The sequence below is a fragment of the Helianthus annuus genome, chromosome 17 (assembly GCF_002127325.2).
Source record: "Helianthus annuus cultivar XRQ/B chromosome 17, HanXRQr2.0-SUNRISE, whole genome shotgun sequence".
NCBI classification, from domain to species: Eukaryota; Viridiplantae; Streptophyta; class Magnoliopsida; order Asterales; family Asteraceae; genus Helianthus; species Helianthus annuus.
In genome coordinates this window covers 178,755,584-178,777,457 of record NC_035449.2, presented here as the reverse complement: position 1 = coordinate 178,777,457, position 21,874 = coordinate 178,755,584, and the positions used below count along the sequence as shown (strand labels likewise).

At 35.4% G+C, this 21,874-nt stretch overlaps 1 long non-coding RNA gene across 1 annotated transcript; it reads left to right on the top strand.

Annotated features, from left to right (window-relative positions):
- The first annotated feature begins 1,137 nt into the window (after positions 1-1,137).
- LOC110925651 lies at positions 1,138-4,033 on the top strand. Its single transcript, XR_004885395.1, has 3 exons — positions 1,138-1,429; positions 1,512-3,394; positions 3,468-4,033. It is a non-coding gene; the product is annotated as an uncharacterized LOC110925651 (long non-coding RNA).
- The last annotated feature ends 17,841 nt before the right edge of the window (positions 4,034-21,874 follow it).

The following is a 21,874-nucleotide window of genomic DNA, read 5'->3' as shown; positions in this document are numbered from 1 at the left end:
CAGGCGTATATTGACGAAAAAAAAACTGAACCCCTCACCTGTGGATTTAGTGCCGAAACCCTGAATAATCCAATTCTTATTTGCAATTAGGGTTTGGGATTGGAAAATTCAAAGTATAAATAGTAAAAATAATGAGAAATAATGAAAATAATAAGAGTTAGTAAATTAATAAATAGGTACATCTACGGAGAGAGATAATTTTGAAAACTTTACGATTAAAGTAAAGTCTTATTTAATTAAAGAAAAATATTATATGAAAAGTTAATAAAAGGAAAAAAAATAAAAATAAAAAACACTGACGATCGATTTAACAAGATCTTCCCATAATTTTGATAAATACAGTATGAGGATGAAATTTTGTTTTTAAGAAGTGGAGACTTGGTAAGTACAAGGATGATTTTTTTTTTAAGAACTAGAGACTGCAATAAATTGTGTGAGAGGATGAAAGGATGAGTATTTACAACTACGCCCTTCTACTTGCAAAATATCACAATCTATGCCCGTACCTCTTACGAAGTTAGAATATTCGGTCTAATATTTAATGGTAGAGGCGCATTTAAGTCATTTCACCCTCTAAAAAACCCTACCCCCCCCCCCCCCCCAATAAAACTCCACCTAACACCTTGACATCCCATACTTTCACTTCACTCTTCCTTCCACTCGCTCCCACTACCGGCGCCCACCACACCATTCTGATTCATCCGCTCCACAACACTGATCCGCGATTAGTTTTCATCCACCATATTGGTTTGCGAATAAAAGATGAAATATTTTCAAAGTTTCTATATTTAGAGCATAAACTTATCTATATATACTTTTATAAAAGGATAAAACTCGATGACATAAGAAAAACTGATGTGGCAGCCATAGAGGCTGTCCAACAATGTTTTTCTTATGTCATTATTACATCATAAATCTTAATTTAAAATCACTTTAAAATCCAAACCACTGCCATACATTCAAATTTCAAAGGTCTGGCCCACATTCAAAATCCAAACCACTGCCCTACATTCAAATTTCAAAGGTCTGCACTCATTCAAAATACAAACCTCTGCCATTCCTTCAAAATTCAAACATCTGCCCTTCATTCAAAATTCAAATCCCTGGCCAAATTCAAAATTCTGGCTCCACATTCAAAATTCAAATCACATACGTATAAAAGGTTCTTTTAATTTCTCTATGTTTTATCAACTCTCAATTCCCTCTCTAAAACTCACTTTCTCTCTCTCTCTCAAATCCATCTCACACCATCTGCAAAGAGAACTAGAGAAAAAAAAAGGCATGGGCAATTAACAGAGAACATGGAGCTTTAATGGCTTCTCCGAAGAAAGATATGCTTCTATAATGACGAAAATGATGAAAATCACCACTCGATTGTATCGCTATTGAATCTTCTCTTCTTCCTCCATCCAAAATGATGAAAATTAGGGTTTGTTCATCATCGCCCTCCTTATTTTCGATCTATTTATGCATCTTTTTAAGTTTTTCATATGTGTAGATCTTAGTTGCAGGTTGAATCATTCAAAGTCTGAATTTTATGTGTGTGTCGCTTGAATCTAAATCGACTGAGATTGAAATTGTTTGCAAATTACTTGAAAAAGAGTGACGTGATTTCAGAACTGAATCAAAATTGTTGTGCTGAACTGAAATTATTTGATTTAGATCTATTCAAAATCGTGATTGTGTTTTAGAATCAGAAGTGTATACTGTTGTAATGTTTGAAGAATAATCGAAGAAGATAAGAAGCTGGTCAGCGATGTTGACAAGTAACCATATCATCCCGTTTCATCTTTCTATTATATATAAACATGCAGTATACATTTTGGCTGTTCATTTGTTTATATTGATATCGAGTTTTTTGATGTTTATGAGTGTAGATCTCCAGTTAATGATGTTGTTAACAAAGAAGATAAGGGTTGTTGGGTGAATAAGATGGCGATTTAGGTTAATTAATCACGTTTTAAATTGATTATAAATGTTTAATATGGAGCCTTTGTTATTATTCTACATATTTGTTTGAAAGGTTAAGCCAATCGAGACTGATATGATTGGAAAATCATATGTTGATTTTGGAACTTTATATAACTTTTAGGCAAAGGTGAAGAAAAGAAGAACAGGTTTAAAGTTACCTCTTTGTGTTTTAAACAAATCTCTGGATATAAACAGAGGTGAAGCAAAGAAGAATAGGTTTAAACAGGGGTAAGCGTTTTTTATTTTACTTATTGGAGTTGCATTTTCTTATATTGATATCGAGTTTTTTTTATGTTTATGAGTGTATATCTCCAGTTAATGATGTTGTTAACAAAGATTTAGTGTGGTTGTCTTTACATGAATCAAGGATGTTGCACAGATGTATTGTTCATCTGTTGATTATCTTTCTCGAACCCAGGAATAGAAAGTTTATTCATACGAATTCAGATTGAAAGTCTTATTCACACGAATCCTCATATTCACGAATCAGTGATTAACAAATACGTGAATTCAGTTTCGTACAAATCAGTGAATTCAGATTCATCTTGCTGAATATATGTGCAGAATCTAGTGTTTAATTTGTCACGGATTAGAAATTGATATTTGAACGAATCCATAATTCTTGCAGGTTAATCACAGATCTGTTACGAATCAACATTCAGAGTTGTTATGAACTAAATGCATCTGCACGATTGAAATTAAGTACATCTGCATAACTGTTTGATCTGCAATATAGTTACTGTTTGAACTGTTTAGAAATCAAGTTCAGAATCTGCAGAACTAATTTGCACAGAATTTTAGTCCATTCGCAGAATCGAACTATATCCGCAGTATCTATTTTTGTTCATCTGCAGTTAATCATATATGTCCATCTGTATAGCCGTTTGATTCAGAAGTTCATTCACTCGAATCAAATAAAACTTCATGCGTAGAATTCGCTGAAAACAGTATTATCCACTGCAGAAGTGTTTGTTTGCTGAATTATCTGCTGCAGAATTGTCTTTTAGATCAAACTTAAATCAATATTTTTGTCCTTCCGCAGAATTGACATTCATTCACTGATTATTATTGTCATTCGTTGAAATCCGAGTTTGTCCGCAGTAACAATCTGCTGCAGAATTATTATATACAGATTTTCTATCTTTCTATCCAGATGTTGGTTGTAGGAAAAGAAAGAAATTTGATGCTTATAAGGCTTAATTCAATTCTCAACAATTAAGATATGAATCAGGTGCCTATGTTTAATTTGCTTTACTATTTTCAGTCATGTTATCAGTACATGGTAATTACAGTATTTACATATTAAATGACACGTCAAGCTAATACTAGCAAGTGCTTTTAATCACCAGAGATATGGATCATGATCCTCAATCATTAATTGAGCTTACAGGTACTTCAGATGAAAGCGGACTCACTTTTCATGGTTAGTGCTATTATTAAACACAACAGACCCAACCGGTTTCAAACCATTGTTGAGTTCTTATCGGTTTTTGTAGTTGAGGAGGTATGAAGAGGTTATTCAGATTCTTACATCTGATAAAGCAGATACACCCGCTTGAAGCCTCGAAGATTCAAACATTTTTTGGAGATCTTGATTAGTTGATTCTCAATGTTTATTTTTTCGGTATTTGGTTTTGGATGTTAATACTGATGACTTTATCATTCTCTGTGATGAAGGAACATCAATTATTGAAAGACCGTAAGAAGAATCAAAAAACGACTCGTGTTTGTGGGGAAAACGGTTCGATAAATTCATCACAAGGTGCCTCAAATCAGAACAATAGCAAAGGAAACTCCTCTCCTTTTAAAGAAAGCCAAATAGAAGAAAAGATTTGGTGATTATATTATTGTTTGTTTGAATAAATAGGCCTTTGGCTTTGAGGATAAAATTGTGGTTCTGAATGTAATTATGGTTTTAAGGATAAAATAGGCCCTTGAAACCTCTGTTTGTTGTCAAACATGTATTTGGCAAAGGTTTGTTTTATATTTTAAAACCTCTGTTTGTTGTGAACAGATGTTAGAACGTAAAACAGTGGTTCATACATCTGTTGACTTTGGTCAACAGTTGGATGAAAACAGATGTTTGAAACCACTGTTTTGTTAAAACAGTGTTTTGTGAAGAAAGCAGTGGTTGAAACCACTATTGGGTTGAAACGGTGGTTTGAAACCATTGTTGGCTTAAAAAGTGTTTTGAAAGGATTGTTAGGTTAAACAGTGTTTTGAAACTACTGTTAGGTTAAACAGTTGAAACGACTCTTTGCTTAAATAGTGTTTTGAAACGACTCTTGGCTTAAACAGTGTTTTGAAACGACTGTTAGGTTAAACAGTGGTTTCAAATTACTGTTTTAACGATGTTAGTGCTCGCCATTGAGAACCACAAAATCAACACCTTTCGTGCCAAAATCGATGATTCAAATGAAGCTTCTTTGAACATGTTTCGGTTATAGCATATGCCAGATAACCTTCAATGACTTTAACTTAGCGAAACTTATTATCTGAATATGAAATCAACATAATCTCTTTTTCATGTTTGGATGAACATATTATGCTTTTGACCTTCAGGTTACTGATACAGAGAATAGCAAGAGGGAAAGATATGAAAGCCCAGATGACAAAAATCACCACAATTGTGCCAAGTGGAATTGCAGCTAGAGATTCGTAAAATATAGCAACTGTGTTGAGAACGAAGCCGATTCCAAAGCATAAAAATGGGAAAAGAGATGCGCTCAATGCAGTTGTCATTTTACCGTTTATGGGTCAAAAGTTTAAGTTTGGTTCGACTATTCAATATATGTTTTGCAGCTGCTAACCTACAATAGCTTCTTTTTTTATTGAATGGCAATTGATTTAATTATTCCTCCTTGTGCAGTGAATTGTTTAGGTAAAGTTCTTTTTTTTTTCTTCATTTTTTTGTTTGTTTTGTTTATTTAATTTAGTCTTTCATGGTAGATGGAAAATAGCAGTGGCAAATGATTGGGAGTTGCATGAGTCACTTTTCAATAACTTCATTCCTTTCTTTTGATAATCAGTGTGGTGTTGTTTAGATTGTGTAAATTTTGTTTTTACGCAAGTACGAGGTGATAACATTGTTGTTATTTTTTTAGGCAGTTGCAATCATAGTGCTTGGTCATTGTATTATACAGTTTATGTATATAAGAAAGTGAAAATAATTAACATTCACTCACTTTTGAAACATTGTCTTTGTAAACTTGCAGGTATGATAGAAAATGAAAATCTATGTAAACAAGTTTTCATTATAACCAATGTTATCCTTTTGTTACAAATCTCTATCGCGCAACACGCGTAATCAAAAACACTATCTATTGGTTTAGCATGCCGCTTTCCTTTCTTTATAATTCATTTTTAATTAAACCTTAAAAAATGTATAATCATTCATCGTTTAATAAAATTTGGAATGCATGGTTTTCTAAAAACCACCCGTGTTTGCACACGGGTCTTACTACTACTACTACTATATAATAAAAGAAATCAATGAAAGGACAATTGTCATTATTTTAGAACATCCTTAATTTTAGATAGTTATTATTTAATTTAAATTATTAAATATTAATTAAATTAATATAAATCTTATCAACTCTAAATTATTGGCATAAACTTAACTTCAAATAGTAAAGTTTTATCTAAACTAAAACTTCAAATCGTAAAGTTTTATCTAAACTAAAAAATATTGTTTCACTCAGTGGCGGATCCAGGAATATTTTTCACTGGGTTCACTTTTTTAGATACTCCAATTTCATATGACTGAACATAAAGAATTTCGGGTTGGTTCGACAGTTCGGATCGGATAAGGTTCATCACATAATAAAAGTACGATACAGTGATGAAAAGAAAATCGTCATTAGAAATTTAAAAACACATAATATAAAATACGATAGTCTTTACAAATAAAAAACTATCTAAAGTTGTTGACGACGAATTTTCATCTTTTGAAAACGTTGCATTACACTCTCAACTATGTACTTGAATAAAATCATTTTAACTAAGATCTTTATATGGTTGAAGTAAGAGAGCAGAAAAAAAATACTTTAATTAACTATATCATTTAAATATTTTAATCATTACTGGTTATCAATGGCGGACCTTGGAATTATTTTCATAGGTGTCACTAATATTTAGTGTTCAAATAGTTATCAACTTGATCATATTTTTTTTTCGGTTTGGGTCAGATCATACTATTTTGGAAACTCAAAACCAAGCATTATTCAAACTCAGAATCCTGACCAGTAGTTTCATGGCTTAAGCTCTGTAAATAAGGTTAGCTAGTAATTTTATACTGATATTTGGACAACTTCTGTATTTTATTTTTCAGAAATTTGAATCTTCTTATTCATTCATTAATATACTATAAAATAATTTAGAAATAAAACTTTAAAATGCCATAACCAAACAGGAATCATCGTACGAACTCCGGTTTGTAAGAATGTAATAACTTATGTTATCTGATCCATCAGATCAATCCAAGATGCCATATAAATTGAACATTGAGAATTGAACAAACATGTACGTTTGGATAAAAGATTTGAAATGTTACAGCATTCTTTGATCTTTGATGTATCCCATAATATTACTTATATGAATAAAAAGGCTATGATCAAACTCGGAAGGATCTATTCATTCAAACTTAAAAGAAAATGGGGTTCTAACGATGTATTTACCAGATATCCAGGTTTTGTGTTATAACCCTGGGTTTTATTACATTAAAGAAAAAAAAGAGAAATTTAAAAAAACCAGAACAAAAATCATTAATCATGCCTCATACAGGATTCGAACCCGAGTGACTTATGGGGAATAACGCGGACTTAACCAGTGGAACCAAAGCTTTTTTTTATGGGTTCCCTTTATATTTTACTTATGGGTTCCTTTTCAGTTTGTTATATATATTTACACTAAAAATTAAAAACCGAATGGGTTCCCGGGAACCCATAGTTTCTTCATAAGTCCGCCCCTGGTTTCACTTAACAGTAGATAAACATACATATTATTTGTTGTTAATGTTAATTATATTAAGCAACTTATTAATCAAACCAAAATTTTAAAATAGTATTAACCTAATTTAAAAAATAATAAAAATCCATTTTGATTTAGAAAGATTTTTTTTAACAATAGATAAACCCGTGTAATACATGGGGTTTTTAAAGATATAATATTTTTTTATTATTTGCTATATAAAATTAAATTTATTCAACCCGTACAACACACAGAGTTTTTTAATATAACTTTTTTATTATTTAGTGTATAAAATTAGATTTATTTCACCCGTGAATACACAGGTTTTTTTTTAAATATAAATTTTTTATTGTTTGGTATATCAAATTACATTTATTCAACCCGCACAATGCACGCGGTTCTTAAAGATATATTTTTTATTATTTAATGTATAAAATTATATTTACTCAACACGTGTAATAAATGAGGTTTATAAAAATATATTGTTTTTTTATTTAGTAAATAAAATTACATTTATTAAACCCGTGTAATATACGGGATTCTAGCCCATGGCTTTCTAGCCTAGTGGCATCTTGGAGGTGGATAAGGCTTTGGGACCAATAGGTTCATGCTAGAATCAATATGGCAGCATTCGAAGCTCTCTACGGTCGAAAATGTCATTCACCTGTCTGTTGGAACGAGACCGAGCTTACTGGACCTGAGCTCGTTCTGGAAACAACAGACAAAATCAAGAAAATCCGTGATAATCTTGTGACAGCTCGAAGCCGTCAAAAGAGTTATGCGGATATGCGACGCAAGCCCTTAGAATTTCAAGTCGGAGATCATGTCCTACTCAAGGTTTCACCTTGGAAGGGAGTGGTGAGATTTGGAAAGAAAGAAAAACTTGCACCTTGATATGTGGGACCATTTAAGATTGTGGAAAGAATTGGGAAGGTTGCCTATCGGCTAGAGCTACCTCCAGAGCTTGGGAATATTCACCCGACTTTTCACGTGTCCAATTTGTGAAAGTGTTTAGCTGATGCTAATCTTCACATTCCTCTCGATGAGATCCGAATCGATGAAACGATGCACTTTGTCGAGAAACCCGTGGAGACCGTGGACCGTACTTTCAAACAGTTGAAAAACAAACGGATTCGATTGGTCAAAGTTCGTTGGGAATCCAAACGTGGCCTAGAGTTTACTTGGGAATGTGAGGACCAGATGAAGGTGAAATATCCGCATTTGTTTTCACAAGCTTCCTCGAAATAAAATTTCGGGACGAAATTTCCTGAAGTAGGGGAGACTGTGACAACTGTGTTCTGTAATCGTTGTATGATGTAAAACAATGTTGATTATCAATAAAACAATTTTCTTTTGTGTTATTATATGTGTTTTGGTGTTATTATGTGTGTATTTTTGTTTGGTGATTTTTTTCAATTCGAGTAGAATCCAATTTCAAGCTTTAAATCGCTTTCTGGAAGGTTATACGCAAACTAGTGCGTAAACGCAGTCAGTATAATGCGACAAACACTCCAGAATAATGACATAGGCTTAACATACCTTAAATAACCTCCACATAACTTAGAAATAAGTTTTGGATGGTTTGGTGTGTTGAAATCAAGTTTGTTCGATCGCATGGACTATTTGTGTCAAACTGCGAAACTATACCGATTTGTATAGTAACGAACATTCCGGAACTTGATCATAAGTTAAACGTACCCTAAAAACCTTTACATAGCTTATAAATAGGCTTTGAGGGGTTCGGTATGCTAAAACAAACTTTATTGATCAATAGGGACTAAAAGCGTCAAAAAGTGCACAAGTTTGCATTTTCGCGCATATCTTACGTTCTGAATACATCCGGACATCCAAAAATTTATGTAAGCATTAAAATATTTTATTTTAGTGTTTGGTATAAGAAAATTCCCTTCGTCGCTTAATTTGGATCATTTTTGCGTTCGTTACGACTTTCGTCGTCATTAAGCGAATAACGCGACCGTACGACCAAACGAACCGGCACCCGAGATATTTTTGAGCATGTTTTGAGTTCCCTATACTTTAACTGCATTTTAGAGCCTTGAAATGAGGTTAACGGGGCTTAAACGTGCCAAAAATGAGCCGAAATGCATGTTTCTCAAGTTCAGGGACTAAACTGCAATTTCTGTATAGTTATGCCAGGCGGGCCGCGTGAGTTTTTGTGTTGGGCTACGCGGGCCGCATGAGAGGCCCAGTATCAGCAAACTGGTTTTCAGAAACATCAGCTGGTTTCTAGTGTTTTTGGACATGGTTTAGATCAATCTATGGGCCAATTTTGATGGTTTTCAAGTGCCCATGGTATCCAAATACCATGTGCCCACTTGTACGGCTTATATTGAAGCTCAATCTTCGAGAAACGATCCTAACGACTCTTGAATTCCTATAAATACCCCCCTTTGTTTCACTTGCAAAACCCACAATGATCTGATTTTGGCTCTCTAAGTTGAAGTTTATGCTTCATACCTAAGAGTAAATCGGATCATAGCTTGCGGGGACCTTTTGTAAGTATTCATTCGTTCTTTTCATTCGTTTTTATCGTTAAAGTCAAACTGCGTTTGACTTTCTGCTTTGACAAGTTTATGGTCAACACGAAGTTCGTTTGAACTTCATAACGTGAGCGTAATCACGATGGTTATAGTCCCTAAGTGACGAGTCGTAGTTTCGGCCAAAATGCGTATTCTCACGTATTTTGTAACCAAACTACTCTAGGGTATCAAAACCGTTTGTTTTGATACCAATCCTGTTTTCTAACTTAACTAAACATGTTCTAGCTTGTTTAGCTTGTCACTTTTTAGATTAGTGCTTGTGTAGAGTCGTAAGTCAAGCGGACTAAACACCAGCTTAGACTTTCGAACACGACCCGTTTGGTCGATCATTAGGATCCGACCAAACATGTTTAGTGACCATAGTTTCATAGGGAATAACCTTCCGAGGTTATACCTTATGGTCACTTAGGTTTAATTAGTCGCATGGTAGGTAGTTTATATGCCTTTGGTAAATGACCAAAATGCCCTTTTCTTACATAATTGGTAAATAAGCATATGTAACATAAACTTTTGTCATGTAACTGATTATGTAACATAATTAAACATGTTAAGGCATATTTTACTTGTCATAGGACTAGTTAGATGTCTCAAACGCGATTTGCGCGCACGACACGTTAAAGTAGCGTAAGCTACCTTAATGAGTCGCAATGGGTCGAAAAGCACTTAGGTTAGGTTTCATTTTAGGATGTAGGCTTTGATAAACCATATCACATGAGTTCCAATACTCATTTGGTTTACAAGACTTCATTCTATCCGATCGTCCGATTTAGGCGTCTATTGTTTGACTAGTGGTTCGATTACTAGGTGCTGCTTGATTTCTCTGGTTTACTTTAGTTTGCTTGAGTTCTATTGATTGAGGATACTTTGCACTTCATGTGAGTACATAGTTCCCCTATTTTACTGTTTTCAATTGTTTTGGGGTGATTCATATGTACGAAATGATTTCAAGGTTTAAACAATGGTTTTTCAAAAACAATTAAGATGGTTTATACAAAACTAATAACAATTTCAATAAAGTGAACAAAACTTATTGGTTGTAGTTACACAACAAATGACATTCATTAGCATTGATCAAGCCGACCAGTATTAGGTTATGGTACCATAGGATCCGACAAATCTCGTTATTTTACTGCACCCATGGTTATGTGTGGGGGTTGTGGGTAACGACTGAATCTGATGTTAGTTAATTTACCCTTTGGTGGTTTGTTAACACGAGAAGCGAGACGCGAGATGGTCGAGTCACAAAGGTTTGAATGTTGTTAGCGAGACAACCATATATAGTTTTCACAATTAAAACGAGGATGATTTAAACGATTTTAAACGAGTTAACGATTTGAACAAGTTAAACGAATTGGATAAACGATTGGTTTTTGGTTAGTGATTAGATAACGGGACGGGTGTAATGTGATGAAAGCATGGTGGATATGCCGCTGGTACTTCCTATATATAAGTGTTTTCATCTTATTACATATCGTGGCGTTATTTAGTTCACTTGGGTAAACGATTTTGAAACAATGTCACACAACAATGTTTTTTTCTAAAAGATATAAACCATACGAGTTTTGAACGAGTTTTTACAAGATGTTTTACAAGTTGGTTTACTAAAGTAAATGTTTTCGGGTTAAGAATCATGGCTACGAGATTTTACAAATTATAATCATCTTGATTTGAGTTGGTTAAATTATGTTGCAATACACTTTTTAAAACAAGGTTTGTATTTTGACTCTTGTAGTCTAATAAAGTACTGCAACATATAAACGAGCCATGATTCTAATACTCTTATAAAACCTATGTACTCGCCAGCATTTCTTTGCTGACTTTGTTTTTACATATGTTTCAGGTGTTGTTGCTTGATGTGATTCTAGGATGCATGCGTTACATAGGATCTGGACGAGGCCTTAGTGACATAATAACATTGATAGTCGATGTGAAACTTGTTTGTTCTATGTTAAGACAATGTAATGTTTAATTTTATCAATAAAATGAAACTCTTTTTGTATCCATGGTTGTGAAACAATAACTTCTGTTGCAACACTCCCCGACGTTTCCGCCACGGTTTGTTGTCCTACGTCGTCGGGGTGTGACACATCTTTTTCAAGGCACACGTGTCACCAGATATGAGTGTCTCGATTCCTTGGTATAGTAATTGTTCTAGACTCAAGACATTTTTCTCGAGACTAGGCACATAACTAACACAAGGAATTGTCTTGCCTTTCCTGTCTACCGGAATTCTTACTTCACCAATCCCGTGTACAAAAGAGAAATCCTTTCTTTTTTCATTCGTAATCAACCCGAAATGTCTTTTGAAACATTTGAATTCTTTCCTATTTCCAGTCATGTGCGTTTTGTAACCTGGATCTACCACCCAAATTGAGTCCCAGTCTTTTCCACAAGTATTGTTAACGAGATAATCACTTTCTACGGGTAAGGGTGATAAGTTAACATACTTACTTGGACAAATTGAGGCAATATTACCGAACTCGTGACATTTGAAACAATGGATTCCCGTTTTCCATGGTCTTCCAACCGGTGCGCTACCCTTTGTAGGATCGGGGATTCGATCAAAACGAGTCGATCAGTAGAGTTCTAGACCAAATCAGAGGCGGAATTCATTGATTTGATCTTCATTCAGCTTGATATGCACTTAGAAGTAGATTAACTGTCGTTTGTATTGATTTGAAACTGTTTACAGATCGTTCGACACTTCGGCAGCACTTCGTCTCCGGAATCAGAATGTTACAAATGAAGACCCAAGACCCTCTATATATAGGAGAAGCCAGGTCGCATCAAACAGTCCCACACGACCTGGTCCAGGTCGCACGACCTGGCCCAGTCCGCATGAACTGGTCACTTCGTGCGAAGTGGCTGGTTCCTATCTGTTTTGAAGTTTTTCTTGTACAATGTGTCTTGGTCTATCTATCTAGTTACATGACTCGATACAAGACAAAGTCAACAGACATATGCACCAACAAACTCCCCCTTGGATGATGACGAGTCTTTAGTGTGTCGAGTCTTCAATCTTGATCAGTCTTCACGCTCTCTCCAAAGTATCTTTCTCTGTAAGCATCCTTAAATCTCTCTCTTTCAATCTCTCTTGATTAGACTCCCCTTTGCTAACAAACTCCCTCTTAAATTGTTCTGGGATCGTATCCTGGCTCAAACTCTGCTCAGGTTTAGACACGGGGATCTCGCTTTGCAGCTTTCACAGGTTCAGAAACTTCTCCTGGCTCTCCGTAGCAACAGGATCAGAAACCTGGCTCTAATCTGCATATGCTTACGTGAAAATCTTCAGGAGTCGAAACCTTGCTCTTTTCAAAGCTTTTTACCTGCACAAACTCTACCCAAAATATACGGTTTTTCATTTATAACAATTTTAAAAACTTCTTGAAACATTCTCAAATCAACATGATTTCTCATTTAAGATATCTGCTTAACCACTTGTATTCAAAACACTCAAATTTGGTTTCAAATTAATGAGCCATTTAATCATTTCAAAATCATTTCTCATTTCAAACAAAACTCTCCCAACCGTGTTGTCCATCATATTTAGCACTTGGAATTTTGAAAATCAGCTTTTCAACATCAATTGTCGAAAATAAAATGAACTAAAATCTTTTTGATTTTTCAAAAATTTTTGCTAAAACACATTCTTTTTGGATTTTTTAAGATTTTCAGAGTGTTAAAATACAATAAAGAAATATTTACAGACAATATTTTTGTGAGTTTGTGTAAGAGGATCATATCAGTTTTTGAGACAAATCACTAACACCGTTGACCTTTTAAGACTTTATGTTCTAAACGATTCACTTAGATTGTCAGTAAACGGGTAATGCGAGACCATGAGAGCTCAGGTTAGAACTTTCGTTCAGACAAAGAGATGATGGCTCGACTTTTAGGTGTGTCCCATTTGGAGATCTTTTCTTCTACAACACATGATTAGCATTTTTCAATGTTTCATCATTTTTTATGCTGAGGGTGAGCTTTATGATTAAAGCAGTGCAGAGTATTATACGAGGACTAGGCTATTGTTTCTGCAAAATCAGAACTTGTTGATGCATGGAATGTCTGTTGACTACGTCTACACCACGTCTTAGGTCAATATAGGTCAAAATAGGAGCTAGAAAGTCAAAAACATATTTTATGTTGTAGTTTCGCTTGAATGTACATTCATAGAAGGTTCCGCTTATGTGTCATAGAGGTATCGCTTCAAGGGTTTTCAAGGAGGTTTCGCTTATAGATCATGTCACTCAAGCGAAACCACATAGACTATAAACAGTCATTTGAAGCGAACCTGATTAGTAGTGATTGTACATTGAAGCGGAACTGTGTGATTGCTTTGTTACCGAAACTCTGTCAAAATTACATCAGAAAGCAATAAAAGGAAAGGAATTGAATAGGAAAGCTGTTGTTACTTCATTTACGTTGATTCCGCCTTCGTACATGAAGATGAACGTTCTCTACTGACTATTCAGGGTCGGAACACGGTCCAACAAGTGGTATCAGAGCTCAGGACGAGGAGTTCATACTACTACAGCTTGAATCTGCAGAAATCTCTCATTTCTACTCACTTTCTCTCATACTTTTCCGATTTGAAGTGGTTCTTACGGTTGAAATGGCCTGAATTTTGACTATATTGTGTGATATACAGTATTAACAAATCCTAGAAAGTTTCAAGTTAAAATTCGGACTAAAACATGGTGAAAACTGGTTAGAACTAGGTTCCGCTTATACGGACTTCGAGGTTCCGCTTATAAGACCTAGTTTCACTTGAAAGTTCCGCTTGAAACACCATAGGTTCCGCTTGAAATACCTACTTTCGCTTGTAGGTTTCGCTTGGTTGGTTTCGCTTATAAGGACAACTTGATAGTTCCGCTTATAAGATCACTAATATTTCGCTTGTTTGTCAAACAAGTGGTTCCGCTTATAAAGACACTTGTTACTTTCGCTTATACAGACATTTCTAGTTTCGCTTATTCAGTCATACACTGTTTCGCTTGTTTGTCATATTTGTCAAAAACTTTGAAAATTTTTCTAAGTGTTAATTGTTTGCAGGTACGTTCACGATGGATGATATTTTCTTGAACCCGTTTAGCGACATGTATGCATTTACAGGAAATACCGGAAACGATGATACTTCGTCAAGTAACACGAATGAAAATTCAATGGTTGTGAAGAAAAAGGAAGCTTGGGAATCGGAAAGTGCTTTCGGAACGTTCAACAAACCCCCAAAGCTAATGGCTATCAAAGAGTACAGTAGATGGTCGAGAAAGTTTGAAGACTGGTTGATGGCGTTTGCATTTGCTAGCTGGAAGAGTTTGAAGAACGGCTATGAACATGGAGATAAAACTAGTGAAATGTTGACCTCAGCTGAGGAGATTGATTCATTTGTAGCCGAACAGAAGTGTATAGCGTTGTTATTTCAGTCAGTTCGTGAAGACATAATCTCACTGATAGATTATAAAAATGCAAAAGATCTTTGGAAGAAATTAGAAAAGAAATGTATAGGTAGTGAAGAGATCAAGAAAAACAAAATGAAAGTACTTAGGAAAGAGTTTGACATGTTTGGGTGTCTAAAAAACGAGTCGGTTTGTAAAATGATAGAACGATTTGGTCATCTAAAGCTGGAATTGGCAAGGCATGACATCAGATATTCTGAAGAAGATCTTATCGACAAGTTGTTTGATTCATTGCCAGACGAGATGGACTGGAGATATTATGCGTTAATGCTAAAGAATACCATCAAGGCACCAGAAAGTTGACATTAGATCTGTTGATTGAGAAACTCGAGAGTCACGAGTTGGAGCTGAAAAAGACATTCAAAGTCAATCATTCATCTTATCAACAAAATTTGGATCTTTATTATTCGAAAAGCATGATGCCAAAAGCAACTTCTCCAAAGACTGCATTTTCTGCTGAGAATGTGTCGACAGCAAGCAAAGAAAGTCAAAGCAGTGGAAGTCATAGTGGTTATCACAGTGGATCTTCATCATCTGCAAGTCATTTTGATGCAAAGTTTCAGTGCAACATCGCAATAGATTTGAAGAATGCTCAGAATTTTGACGAGGAGTCGGCTAAGCAACAAATGGTCTTTTTGGCATCGATGTTGGAATCATATGAAGGGTTAGTAGCTGGGAAGATCGGCAACACCAACCTAACGAAAGAGGACTATGACCAAATAGATCCTGAAGAAATGGAGCTAATCGATATTCGTTGGGCTATGGCTAGTGCTGTTCGTCGTGCTCAGCGCTTCCTGGAAATAACTGGCAGGAAGACGATTGGTGGTCCATCTACCAAGCTGGGGTTCGATAAATCCAAAGTGACGTGTTTCAAGTGTAAGAAGAAGGGTCACTTTAAACGAGAATGCAGAAATGCTTATGCTGATGAGTCGGAAAACCCTTTCAGAGATGATTATTACAAGAAGGCGATTTATCACCAGAATAAATCTGAGCCGCCTAGATTGAAGCAGTCTGAAGACAGCAGAGACAAATCTAGAGCTCTTGCAGTGATCTACGATGATGAGGGGTATGATTGGAGCAAAGAAGTTCTACCAGAAGAAGATGCGGTTGGTTACGCATTCATGGTGAAAAACGATGAACCTGTTCCTTGGAAAGATAATCGAACTGAAGAACAGAAGTATAGCTATCGGAAAATGATTGCTGAAAACAGAATCATTAGAATTTCTCGTATCTATCTGGAAGCTAGAAGAGCGAGAAGATGGGATCAGGACAGGGAGTGTTATCTTGATGAGTATGGAAATATTGCGATTGATGACAAAACGCTTGATCTGGAAGCCATCATCAAGGAGATAAAAGAAGATGATGAGTATTGGCAACACAAATGGTGGGGAACTCCAACCGAGAAAATGAAAGAAGAAGAGAAAGAGAAAGAAGAGAAAGAGAAAAAGGAGAAAGAAGAGATCGAGAAAGCAAAGCAGATTGATACAGGCATTATTGATACAACGCAGGAGTTGACTGCAGAGAACCTGGGAAAAATGGCTGACAAAGTGCTAGCTGCTAAAGCACTTGAGGTAGACTCTAACTCCGTGTCTGAGTCAAAAGGCCAGGTCAGTCCAAACTCGTCAACAAATGTGTCAGGTAAAAAGATCGAAGGAAATGCTGATTGCAAAAATTGCAACAAAGAATGCAAATTTTGTAACACTGTCACGTATCTCAACGGTGAGAAAGTTAAAGATCTGACAGCAAGGGTCAGAAGTGTTGAGAATCAGATTCTTGCGCGTGACAAAACAGTGAAAGCTTCAACTGAACGGATTAAAGAATTAACTACTCAAATTGAAACTGATAAAATTGAACATGAAAAAGTTAAACAAGAAAATGAAAAGTTAATTCTTGTAAACCGTCAGATTTCTGAAAAATTTGAAAAACTCAAAAGCACAGAGAAAGATAGTGATGATCGAAATGGTAAAACTTTTAAAGAAAACGAGCATTTAAAAGCTGTGCTGAGAATAAAAGAAGAATCAATCAATAAGAAACTGGATGAAATCGCTAATTTGAAACTTAAAGTTCAAGAGGTTGAAATGAAAACGAGCGAATCCAGTTGAAGCTTAACAGCTATAGCTCCGCAAGCTTTGTTTTACAACATATTGTTCCAAAACCCATTGGTAAAAACAAAGCTGGCGAAGACGTGTATTCTGATGGAACTGGGGTGGGTTTTCAGAGAGTTCCACCACCTGTTCTGAAGACTCGGGAGCTGAAGACTACGTCAACATCCAAGGGGGAGTCTGTTGATGCATGGAATGTCTGTTGACTACGTCTACATCACGTCTTAGGTCAATATAGGTCAAAATAGGAGCTAGAAAGTCAAAAACATATTTTATGTTGTAGTTTCGCTTGAATGTACATTCATAGAAGGTTCCGCTTATGTGTCATAGAGGTATCGCTTCAAGGGTTTTCAAGGAGGTTTCGCTTGTAGATCATGTCATTCAAGCGAAACCACAAGGACTATAAATAGTCATTTGAAGCGAACCTGATTAGTAGTGATTGTACATTGAAGCGGAGCTGTGTGATTGCTTTGTTACCGAAACTCTGTCAAAATTACATCAGAAAGCAATAAAAGGAAAGGAATTGAATAGGAAAGTTGTTGTTACTTCATTTACGTTGATTCCGCCTTCGTACATGAAGATGAACGTTCTCTACTGACTATTCAGGGTCGGAACACGGTCCAACAGAACTCCTGGTATAATACCCCTGATATCATCACGCACAAAGACCTAGTATGTTAGAAATAGGCAATCTCTCAAACAAGATTTCGGGGGTTACCCATATATCCGAGAGATGTTCCCCACGAGACAAGTAAGTATTGATATTTAGGTTTATATCTCGAAATCAATCTACTGAATGAGTAAAAACCTACTAGCATATCATCAATGTGACCGTTTATCACATATATAACTTTCTAATTCTTTAGCATGCTGCAATTGTCCACTGATGTTCTATCATTTCCTCTTTTTCACAACAAAACTCATTTTTTGATTTTTCAATGTTTTTGCCTTTTTTATATTTTATCATGTTTTTGGATTTTTCAAATTTTCAAAATTTCTAAATTTTTTACTCCCCCTAAAATCAAAAATATGTTTCAATTTTTGATTTTCAAGGAAAATTTGAAAATAAACGCAATAAACTGTGCAAATAAAATAACAAACTGATGTGAATTGCTTCAATTCTCCATTTACTTGGCTTAAACAATCAGAACTCCCCCTGACAACAAACTATTTTCCCATTATGATTTCAAAACACTTAAGTTTGTTTTAATCAAAATGGTTTTTTCGAAAAATTAGTTTTGTTGATTTCACACATCACGGGGTTTCATCACATTCTTCTTTCAACCACTTGTAAGTTCACTTTTTCTTTTCTTTAACCACTTGTATGAAAGTTAAATCAAGTCCAACTTAATGGTCTTGATTAACCACTTGTAAAAACTTATCACTTTGATTTAACAACTTGTAGGTTTTTCAAAAACATTTTTCAAGAATGAGGCCGATTCATGCTCCACGATTACCAACTTGGGAGCTCCGGCAAGTCAGGATTTTTAGTTAAAGAGATTCACCCAAGCCTGAGGGTCCTTGGGTGATTCCGAGTGATCATCACTCGGTTCTTTCCTTTCTTATTCTTTTCATAGAATTCCTTTACCCCTTTGACCTTCCCGTCAACCATTTTTTCAAAAATATTTAGAACTTTAGGGTTAAAGGCTTTTTCAACATCAAATTCTTTCTTTTCAGGAAAGAATTGATTTGAAATTTCAACTTTGCCAATTTTTTGCTTTAAGTTTCCGTTTGACAATGGTGGAAAATCTGCATCATCCATTGTCGGAACGAAATTATCACTTTTTAGCTCAACTGGTGGCTCCTCTGACTTTGACGAATCAGATTCATCGCTTTAAAGTGCTTCTGATTTCTTAACAACCCACTTGTGGTTTTTGAGATTCACTCTTCTTTTGTAAAAACGTCTTGAACTCTCACCAACCTCAAATTTTGAATTTTTGTACACTTTAAATTGTTTGGTTGGTGGTTCATTATCAACCAACTTTTCATTCAATTTTTCAGAGACTCCCTGTTTTGTTTGGGTTGCCTTTGGACAGTTCCATGCAATGTGCCCAACTTGTTTACATTGATAACAGGTTCTCATTTCCTTCTTCTAAGTAACATCATTCTTCATTCCCTCTTGCTTCTTAGCAAGAAATTCTCTGTTCGTCTGCTTTCTGAACAAATTCTCTTTTTCTTCTTCAGAAGATGTTCCTGAAACAAATTTAGTTTTTGTTTTATAAATTTTCTCATTTTAATGATTTTCAGGTGGAATAAAACCTAAACCCTTCTTTTTGAAATTACTGTTATGCTTTGGTTTCTTTTGATAACCAGAACCAGAACTGTAACCTTTTTTTCTTGTTTAACCTTTGTTGAACTCTTGAAGTGTATTTTTTAGGATTTTCAGTAAGATTTACATCTTTTATTTCAGAAATATTAATTTCTGTTAATTTGAAAACCTTGTTAATCATTTCAGTTTTAACACCTCTTATTGGAAATTCTTCATCAGAATATAATTTGTCGGATTCATTCAAAGTATATGCTACTTTGAATGTTTCGTCATTCAAATTATTTTTTGATACCAGAAAATCATTATTGTAAACCCTTTTGACTGGTGTACTCGAACTTCTGTCTGATGAACTTGAATTTTCAGATTTAGACTCTGACTTTGACTCTTCATCTTTATCCAACACCTGATCGACCACTTTCTTAATTAACTCGGACTCATGATCAGTGTCAGATGCAGTGAATGTGACGTCAATATTATCTGGCAATCCATCTGAAAGTTCAGATTCCCACTTTAAATTGGTTGCCTTTTTGACTCTTTCTGAATTAGGATTTCGTGGAGAATATCCTTCTTCAAGCGGAGGTGGACACCTTGTATAATTGGTACTATGTTTCTTACCAGTATTCTTTTCTTCAGGTTTCTTCTCTTCAAACGCTTCCATGCCTTCTACTGTAGGGTAAATCCTATCAATCATATAAGAAGCACATGAGTAACTTTTCAATAACCTGTTTACTGTAACACCTCGAAATTTTTGTGTCCAATAATGCGTTAACACGTGTCATGAGTTTACACGTGGCATTAAATATTAAATAAAGGACTAAAGTTGACAAACCTTGAAAGTATGTAAATTCGAGGGTTATAAATGTCAACGAAGGATAAATATACTGTATTGTAACCCTAAAATGATGCTAGTACCTTCAAACAAATAAATCATGGATCGTACGGAGCGAAACGCGGAAGAAAGTGAGGGATTACAAGCTGCAGGGGTTAATTATGTCAACGTGTTTAATTTATACCTCTGAGTGACCTTTTGACGAACCCAAGGCTTTGTAACAGTAAAATACGCTCACTAGAATATACTATATAAATTTCGCGAAGTTCCGTTTTAAAACGAGAAAGTTATGATCAAATTCGTATGAGAGGGGTTAAAAGCGTCAACAATAAAAGTTAAGGCTTTTCGGATAGTAATTAAACTAACCGGGGACTTAACAGTGCGGGTAAAAGGCACAAGGCCCTTAATCGTAAATAATCGAGGGCCAAATCGCAAAGTTACCCCTTCGAAACCGAAAGGTCAGGTTAATCATTACAAAAGATTTGAAAATCTTTGAAAACAGACCTCATGCGGGCCGCGTTGAAGATGTGCATGAGCCAATGCGGGCCGCGCGCCAGTTGAAGATCTGTTTTCTGACATTAGGATCCATGCGGCCCGCGTGTGAGTTGCTTGATCCTAATGCGGGCCGCGTACAAGTCCCAGATGCAGAATTCTTGGACAGACTTGCTGTTTGAAGTTGTGAACGATCATTTGAGCAATAAATGAAGCATGGGCGCCCTCTACATGACCCCTAGCATCCAGGGCCACCTGCTGAACATCCATGATGCCTTGTAGGTTGATGTGTAATGATCCTAAGCCTCATTTTTCACTATAAAAGGCAAGGCATTGTGCATGAGTGAAACACACCTCAAACCTGCATTCTAAACCATCTCTGGAGCTTTCAAGCACTCTTCTAACATTCTAAGTCGTGCACCAAACTTCTGTAAGTGTGTCTACCCTTTTGTGGCTTAGTTATTGCTTAGTTTAGCTTAAAAGTCAATCCGTCGTAATTAACGATTGACTTTGCGATAAATCACGAATGGTCCAGTGATTTGTCGAATCAAAGATAGTTATATGATGGTAATCATGTGGGCATTAAACCCCTAAAAGGGCACCCTCTGATTCCCACTTTAACTAGTTCAAATATCGAGTCAAACATGCTTAGAAAAAGTCAACAGAAATGTTATTTTGCGATTTCTTGCATAATCTGTAATGTAGATGATATGTAACCTATTTGAACACTCATAAAACATGATAATAAGTATATAAACTAGTCTAAGCTTGTTTGATCCGACCATTTTCTGTTTTGACCCGGTTCGGAGCCGAGAGTCGCAAAAGTTTGACTTTTGCATTGACTTCAGTTCTGACCCGTTAAAGTTTGATTTAGATATGCCTTAGGACTCTCTTAGGACCAGGTTACATGATGGTATAACCCTCTGTGACCGGTTCGTTGTTTGTCCGAGTCTTTTACACATTTCCGTTAAATGCTTAAAAGTTGACCGTAACGCCCTTTTTGAATTAAAACGAGAATTTCGGACATGTGAAAGAATCATAACCTTAGTTACTGATTTCTAAGCATGTACCTAAAATTTCATGTCAATCCGAGGTCCAGAATAGGAGTTATGCTAAATAGCGCAAATTGCGAAACTTTAGTAATTAAATAGCGCAATTAGCATAACGCCTATCTAAACCCGGATTTCGACACCAAAACTTTTGCTCACTGATGTAAAATAATATTT